The sequence below is a fragment of the Mytilus galloprovincialis genome, chromosome 5 (genome assembly GCF_965363235.1).
Source record: "Mytilus galloprovincialis chromosome 5, xbMytGall1.hap1.1, whole genome shotgun sequence".
Classification (NCBI taxonomy): Eukaryota; Metazoa; Mollusca; class Bivalvia; order Mytilida; family Mytilidae; genus Mytilus; species Mytilus galloprovincialis.
Genome location: NC_134842.1, coordinates 78,108,784 through 78,116,501, shown reverse-complemented (window position 1 = coordinate 78,116,501; position 7,718 = coordinate 78,108,784). Strand labels below are relative to the sequence as shown.

The window sequence follows — 7,718 nt, the reverse complement described above, 5'->3', positions numbered from 1 at the left end:
GACCTCATTTTCATTGTTCAGTGGTCAATGAAAAGTTTTTGAGTTTGGTCTTTTTTCTAATACTATATGCGTATGGTCAACTGTATTTGGTGTATGGAAATATGTTACAATGTGCATTTCAGGATGGTTTAATTGACCTTGACCTCATTTTCACGGTTCATTGCTCAGTGTTAAGTTTTTATGTTTAGGTCAGTTTTTTCTCAAACTATAAGCAATATGTCAACTGTATTTGTTGTATTGAAGGATTGTACATGTCTGCCTGGCAGTGTTCATCTGACCTTAACCTAAGTAAGGTTATGGTTCATTGGACAATGTTTAGTTTTCGTGGTTAAGTCATTTTCTTAGAAACTATTAGCAATAGGTCAACTATATTTAATGTATTGAAAGATTGTAAAAGAGCGGCGAAAGATACCAAAATGACATTCATAAATCAAATAAACTGATAACTGTAGGGTTTATATGTATTTCTGGTCTGATTAATATTTCCTCATGTTTGGGATCATGTTGAGTTTATTTGAAGCTTTATATAGGACTATCAACATAATACCAGTGGATATGAAAGAATGCGAGACATTTCGGATAAGATTGTTATAATTCTAAGACTGTAATAGTAACTGTGCGTTTTTTTCAAGACTAAAATAGTTTTCCCCTAATTATGAATATATAAAAGAAGTAAGATTACATCAAGGGGCAATGAAAAATATAAGATAAGTAATTTCTGTTACAAACGCCGAGTATCCCTGTATACTGTTTCATGAGTTATATACTTATCATAACTTAGGTGTTGCATCATTTATGTCATAGGTCAATATGTATTACACTTTTTCAGCTTTTCAAACAATTCAGTGTAGTGTAGATGTTTACAGGTTTATATTAAATGTTCAGTGTACACAGAGTAAACATATACTATACATGTCTGAATTGAAATCAAGCAAACTGATATTTTTCTTATCTTTTTATAACACTGTTTAGGATATAAACTCAACGGGTTCAACATTTATTTCAAAATAAAGATTAAATGCAAAATGTGAGTGAACACATAAAACATCAAGGTGTTGACAGAATCAACGAAGTCAATTAAAGATGATTTGTTTAGGTATAGTTGATAATCTATCTGTTTTGATAATAAGTATATGATACTAAGAATAAATAAGAACATTTATTTTTTGTTTTATTTATTTTAGAAATAATTTTTAATATTGACTCTTTCATTTATCATCAAAATGTTCACAAACTTAACGACCTCCAAGTTAAATAACAACATAAAGGAATTCCACGAAAACTGACAAAATCAAACGTTAGACTATATCAACCAACGGAAGGAATGTCATATTTCTGACTTAGTAAAGCCAGTTTTCAAAGGAAACGATTGGTTTAACCTGGTTTAATAGCTAGATAAACCTTCTATTTTTATGACAGTTGTTTATAGTTCCGTTATATTGACAAAATTAGATGAAAAACATACTCAGACGTAATTGGTTAATGTGACAATAATCAACACCCGAAACCGCTGACTACTATATCATGACGACCAGGTTAAGCTTATGAAGAAAAAAGGTACACATTCTATCATCGGCTTCCTTTACATTAATAAAATTAGTTAATGTGAGCGGAAAAGGAGAAAATCGTTCTAAATATTAAAAAAAAAACTAACTTTGAAATCAAAAACATTCTCATAAAAACAATAATAATTCAAAACATATGTATATCTTGAACATAGAAGGTAGTATAATAATAATGCTAAAGACCTCAGTGGCTAAGTGGTCTAAGTGGTTAATCAACAGTGATCACATCTAGCCGGTCAACCATGGGGATTTAAATTTGAAACACCCTCATGACGAGATGTGTTAAATCAGATCTTATTATGATAACTATTTTTAATCTTTTGCACCGACAGTGGTATTCCGTTTGGGTTTCCAGACTCCCTCGTCAGGAACAAATGACAGTCACGATAAAGACAGTAGTGCTTACATTGACGTTTAATAAGAACAACAACAGAACAAAAACCAACAAACAATAGTTTCTACATTTTAGGAAATCAGAAAGCTTCTTCTCCTGTATTTATTCTGCAACCTTATCTGCGATAGAATAGCATTGATTATTTGTAAACTTTTATATCAACGAAATAAATAGCAATTATTTTAGACGGATATCAAATGCAAAGATTTTAACCTGGGAACCGTCTTTTCTGTATTACCTTAAGTACTCTAGCAGTTTCAAATATTCTATTTTGAGTACCCTGATGAGAGTTAACCCAGAAAAGCGCACCAGAAGTTTTAACATTTTATTTTTTTTTTAATTTAAAGGATCGGAAATTTTAACAGTCTTAAGTACATTGTCATCGCAGCGACATTAAGGTGGTTTTCCCGCAAAACCGAATAAAAAAACAGTGCAGGAGTTATTTCCCCTATCTAGATCAGAATGTGTAATAGCGGGCGACTTTTGACGTTGCAGACACAGTAACAAATGTAGCAATAGGTAAGGTACGCGTATCCCATGAATAATGAAATATATGGCATATGGTGTCTTTTTTAATATTATAATGTATTTTCACATCAAGAAATGGAAATAATTTGAGTGAAAGCTGTATTTATCAAAAGAAAAATAGCAAGCGGAGTTTAAGCTCCGCCCACCTGTTTACCTTATTTGGAAATTCAATGTAGTTGCGAAGCTTGCAGTTTGCAAGTTGGTTAATTGAAAATAACTAAAGTTTAATTTTTTGGAGCGTCTATTTAACACTGGCAGCGAGTACAGCGTACAGGGTATATTTTGCCGTGCACTTGTCAGTTGAGATTATAACGACCTGGTTGAAGAAACTGATGAGAACAAATGGAAAATTTATTCAATATGATCCAATGTCAGGACAAAACACGACTTAGGTGTAATTTATCGCTTTCAGGTATTACAATCTAGAGATATATACTAAAATGCAGAGGGAATGGCTTGTGCACTAAGAGATCAGATAATAAGGTTCCACTAAAGTCAAAATATAGGGCACTTCATAAACATCTAAACTTTGCCTGTATCAGAGGCGGATTTAGGGGGGGGGGGGGCAGGGGGCCCGGCCCCCCCCCCTTTTTGAGAAAAAATTTGGTTGCTTATATAGGGAATCATTGAAGCGTGACTGAAGCGGGCCCCCTCTTAGGTCAGTCAGTGGGCCCCCACATATGAAAATTCCTGGATCCTTCACTGTGTATTTTTCAACCTATAATGAATAAAGTCATAAACTATGAGAACATATGTTCGGTGTCTTTCGTATTAAAATGTGTCAAAGAGACAGCAACCCAACCATAGAACAGACAATAGCAGAAGGTCACCAACTTGTTTTCCTGTTCAGACGTTTTATCTTCTATGTTTCGTGTTTAGTAGCATGACTTGATGTGTGCTTCATGTTTCCCCTTATTTATTTTCCATGTTTCCTGTCATACTCTTTAACTTCTCGTGCTTTTGACATACATCATGTACATGACATATTATTTTTATACAGTATATATAATAATTATAATCAGTATTAAAATTGAATAGTCACTGCATCCACTTTCCCTCTAAAATTAGAGTACATGGATGATATCAAATATCTGAACTGTGTCCCTGTTCAGTGTTCAGCTATATACATGTATATCCCCAGTAAACAGAATCGAGCCATAATGGTATTTTTAAAATTTTCATTGCGAGACCTCATGTCCAAGAGGCAGGAAAAAAAACCACTTGTAATAAAGCTGTGTATTCTGTTATAACAGACAATTGTGTACAAGCATGAACGGATGCAAATCATATCATTTATTAAATGGAAAAGGCCACAGCCTGTTTAGAAACGGTCAATTTTGACGGTATATTAAAGTCAGTCTGTCTGTCTGTTCCAGAATTGAATATTTTTCGTCGCATCTTTCTCAGGAAAATAACATGGACTTCTTAAATTTGGTTTGAGGGTTTATATGAGTCAGCAATACCGTGTGATGCTTTTTCATATTCATCACTCAACAAATTCCTGTGTACCTTAAAATTCTTAAAGTGTATGGGGGTATCAAAAGTGATCAGTAGCTCACAGATTCACTTGTTTGTTTTATAGTATTTTATATTTTTTGTGAGGGAGGGGGCTGGCTATTGTGAGCAGTGTTCTCAGCACTTCTAGTTAATCATAAAAATTACATTAAGACGAGCAAAAATTAGCAACATGCATATCCTGGGTTCATTTAATTTGCATTAATATAAACATTGTCATTAAAGCATTTAATCCCGCTGCAAATGTTTGCACCTGTTCTAAGTCAGGAATCTGATGTACAGTAGTTGTCGTTTGTTTATGTAATTTATAAGTGTCTCTCGTTTCTTGTTTTTTATATAGATTAGACCGTTTGTTTTCCTGTTTGAATGGTTTTACACTTGTAATTTTGGGGCCCTATATAGCTTGTTTATTGATGTGAGCCAAGGCTCCGTGTTGAAGGCCATACATTGACCTACATGTATAATGGTTTACTTTTATAAATTGTTATTTGGATGGACATGATAGAGAGTTGTCTCATTGGCACTCACACCACATCTTCCTACATTGTATTTCTATTGTATGGCAAAAGTGATTTCTTTATTTTAAAAAATATATGATTCATTATCATGATTATACATGTTACGATGTATACACAGGTTCATACTATTTTTGACATACATGATATATAGCTCTGTAATTTTATTCACTACTTGTACATCTTTTGATTTTAAATGTTTGGCTTTGAGCGTTCCTGATGAAGGTAAATCCAGACTCAGCCAGAAAAGTGCTATGGACGCATGAAATTATTGAACCTGCTGTTTTCAATTTTTCATGCTCCTTTATTTTAAAAAAAAAGTATATAATTACATTCTCTTTTTTTTTTTAGGTCACCTGACAATAACAGGATTGAGGTTACAGTATGCCTTTCAAGCTGTGATGAAATATAAAGTAATGGTTTGAATTTGGAGAGCTTCATTACATGTATTATAGACAGGTAAATTGTTTTATCCTGCAATTATCTACATGATCTAACTATTATACATGTACAATGGGACGACTCACCTGAAGGGTCCCAAGTTAAACAGAAATTAAAAACTATATATATGTCATCATTTAGGCCTTATGGCCTTCAACAATGAGAAAAACACATTCTGCCACATTGTCTTCTCTAAAAGGCGCCAAATCATAATATTAATAAACCTGTTGAAGTAGAAAACTAATGGCCTTATTTATGTGAGAAAAAAGTGAATGAACAAACAAACAAACAAACAGCAACAAACAAGTGCTCAATTAAATATTACAGACACATACATAGTCAGGGGTACTACATGTATTTGTACAAGTTTATTTTATTTACTTGAAGAAGTAAAAAAAATACACATAACACGTATAAGTAAATAGATAATGTTTGAATAATCTAGCCTTAATTTTCTCAAAAATTTACTTGTACAAGTAAACCATGTAAACATTTCTTTCAATCCTAAAAAAAATCCTCAAGTTTTGAGATGTGAATCATGCCTTTAATGATCATGGTGATTTTTCCCAGTTTAGCTCAATTTTTTTTTTATTTTAAGTTCAATGTTTCATCTCATTATATGAATCCATCAAAGAAATTGATTGAGCAAAGATCTTGTATATTTGTGCAAGGCCTTCAAAAATTGCTCCTTTGAGGCTTGTAAATGAGCAGTGTTGTGAAGATAACAGACAAATGGGATTTTCATTGTCTATGAAATTACACTTAAATGATTGGTAAAGACATCTGCAGAGAGTACACAATTTAAAATTCGATTAGTGCAAAGAAATCTCAAGAATACAAGAAAGAAAAAAGGATGTAAAACAAGTACAATGTAAAACATTCTGAATGTGTAAGGGACATAACTATGCCATTTTTTGGTTTACCCATACAACATGTAGATTCACTTGTATAAGTATCCTACAAATTCACTTTTTTTTCCATTCTTCAAGAATTGCAATACAATAATTAATGTACTTAATATAAATCATGATAATTTCTGAAGTCAAAATGAAGTAAAATTGAGAATGGAACTGGGGAATGTGTCAAAGAGACAACAACCCGACCAAATAAAAAAAAAATAACAGCAGAAGGTCACCAACATGTAATTCCCGCACCCGGAGGCGTCCTTCAGTGTCTGTATATATATGTACGAGCAGTAATATTTATTTACACAGACATGACAGATATGCCTATAACCATGATAATATACTGAACTTGCTAGCTAAAATTTCTTGTGGATTCTTGATATTGATCATGTTGATATTGAAGTATTCCTGTCACTGTTCACATTTGGAAAAGGAGATACAAAATAATGAAGTTCAACATAATATTTAAATATTTATTACATTTTACATAGTGCGCCTTATTAAAATGTGTTTGGAAAATTTATTTTTTGTTCAAATGTTGAATGAAGACATTACTACTGGTAAAAAAGGACGAGAATTATTTTGTTAGCATTTTAACAGTACTTTTTGAAGAAGTATGTTTGCACTAACTTTTGATTACTTTTCTCATATTGAAAATTTCATTTGATATATACATTGTACTTGTATTATATTTGCATTTTCATATTTCAGGGATGAAGACCTGCAGTCAGACACCAGTTAAAAGTTACTTATAACTCATCATGGCCATTATGGAAGATCTGATTAAAATTTGTCTAGAAAGCCACCAAATATGTCCATGAAAAATAGAAAAATGACAGCAATTCTACATAATGCACCGTACTAAGTAGAAGCATTGACTGTTTCTAAACCAAATGAATTGGAATTTAGTGTATTGATGCTGAAATAGAGAGGAATATTATTAATTGGACAATTTAACTTCTTTTTCATCATTATTGAAGTTGATGTATACCATCTTAAAAAGTTTTTACTTGACACATGTGACAGTTAAAAGGAATACCAAATATACATAATAAAGGCCGTTTGGAGATTTGTGAATAGTCTTAAAATAGGAGTTTCAAAAAGGATTTCAGTTAAAATATTGTATTTCACGGATGTCAGAAATGTAATTGTATGTCTCTTTCATGAAATGTTTTAAAAAATCTGCAATATCTAACCAAGACGAGTGAGAGATCTACAGATAGACATATGATATTCAGTTGAACTGTAAACATGGTAAAGGGGAATTTTGAAATATTCATTTGTAAGACTTCTATGAGTGTTTTGTTATTTTTATGGCAATTACAGGAAAGCGATGTAGAAAGTAATTCAATATAGATATTAATCCTACCAGAAAACTTACAGATATCATATGTACATTTCAGACATATACAAATTACATCATGTACATTGTACATGTACAAATGTAAGCATGCAATTCACTGATGCACCACCTATGTAGTTACATGTACATGTAATTATAAAAGTAAGAATATGACATACATGACATATGATTGCCAATGAAACAACTCTCAATCAGAGAACAACTAGTCATATACATGTATTAGCCACCAGAGAACAAGACAATCATAGTTTATATTTCAATCTCATTTCATAACACAGACTATACAGGTTTACAAAATGTTCAAAAGCATTATAAAGTGTTTTGATTTCAGTTGTTGGTCATATTGATGTTGGCCTTCAATACTGAGCAAGACCTCTGTACAAATGTACAAATGTAACATCCACAGAATGTTTGAACCAAAAAATGTTGGATATTTTTCTTTGCTTGCATTTATCATGTAGCTGCTCTTTTGTACATATGTACATTAACATG

General features: G+C 32.0%; 1 long non-coding RNA gene across 3 annotated transcripts; it reads left to right on the top strand.

The window, feature by feature from the left end:
- Nucleotides 1-2,395: 2,395 nt before the first annotated feature.
- Nucleotides 2,396-7,155, top strand: LOC143076447 (uncharacterized). 3 transcript variants are annotated; one of them, XR_012978650.1, is made up of 3 exons: nt 2,396-2,478; nt 4,869-4,976; nt 6,575-7,155. It is a non-coding gene; the product is annotated as an uncharacterized LOC143076447 (long non-coding RNA). The 3 variants fall into 3 exon arrangements; XR_012978651.1 differs by having other exon boundaries at nt 2,403-2,483; XR_012978652.1 differs by lacking the exon at nt 2,396-2,478 and adding an exon at nt 2,772-2,899.
- The last annotated feature ends 563 nt before the right edge of the window (nt 7,156-7,718 follow it).